Source organism: Vitis riparia, chromosome 3 (assembly GCF_004353265.1).
Source record: "Vitis riparia cultivar Riparia Gloire de Montpellier isolate 1030 chromosome 3, EGFV_Vit.rip_1.0, whole genome shotgun sequence".
Classification (NCBI taxonomy): domain Eukaryota; kingdom Viridiplantae; phylum Streptophyta; class Magnoliopsida; order Vitales; family Vitaceae; genus Vitis; species Vitis riparia.
Genome location: NC_048433.1, coordinates 3,469,449 through 3,470,348, shown reverse-complemented (window position 1 = coordinate 3,470,348; position 900 = coordinate 3,469,449). Strand labels below are relative to the sequence as shown.

Genomic DNA, 900 nt, shown 5'->3' with positions numbered 1-900 from the left:
TGATTTTGCTAATCCAATTTTACGTATTTCAAAATTAATAATGTAATTAGAAAATATTTGGAGAATCATGCACTTTCAGCTTATGTGTATTTTAATGCCAAAAATACCCTTCACCTTGCCAGCTAAGCGTTCCACATCTGAAAATTCAGAAGAGAAAAACCCTCCGAAAAGCCACAAAGCCAATATCTCTCTCATATACTGCTTTTCCCATTCTCTCCCATTCTCAATCTCAGAAACCCAAAATGCTGTAAAACCTAACCTCTTTCATTTCTGTAACATTCTCGTCTCCCATTTTGTTGATAAACATCAACAGCCCAAAACCTAACGTTCCCAAAAAAAAAAGTTATAATGCTGCGGAGGAGAAGAATTTATCAGGTGGATGTGTTGGTAAATGAGAAACGAATCAGAAGGAAGAGACACGGGACTACGGAGGAAACCGGGAAAGGTGATATCCTTTTTGTTCCCAAATTACTTGATCCAGAAACCCTAATTTCTGAAACGAAGATCAGATCAGGGGAAAATTGGTGATCGGAATCAATGGTGGGTGCATCGAGCTCATGGTCTCGCGCACTGGTTCAGATCTCACCTTACACCTTCTCCGCCATTGTCGTGTCCGTCTTGGGTGTCGCTTGGTACTTTCTCTTCCCTTCCTCCCTTGTAAAATCCACCAAAAGAAAACAACTACTAAAATTTTTGCATTCTTGTCAAACTAGCGGAGGTTTAGGTTAAATTGATACATTATATTTGTTTTTTTGTTTTTTTGTTTTTTTTTTTGTTGGATCATTGTTTTGATGGTTGCATTATTGCTGCATTTTTAAGGGAATTTATATAACTGGAAGTAGTTTAATTGGTGTTGCCATCAAAGCTCTTCGGATTACTTCAAAAAATCTGATCAGGTGA

At 37.6% G+C, this 900-nt stretch overlaps 1 long non-coding RNA gene across 1 annotated transcript; it reads left to right on the top strand.

The window, feature by feature from the left end:
• On the top strand, window positions 1-900 carry LOC117910846. Its single transcript, XR_004650812.1, has 2 exons — window positions 1-632; window positions 820-900. It is a non-coding gene; the product is annotated as an uncharacterized LOC117910846 (long non-coding RNA).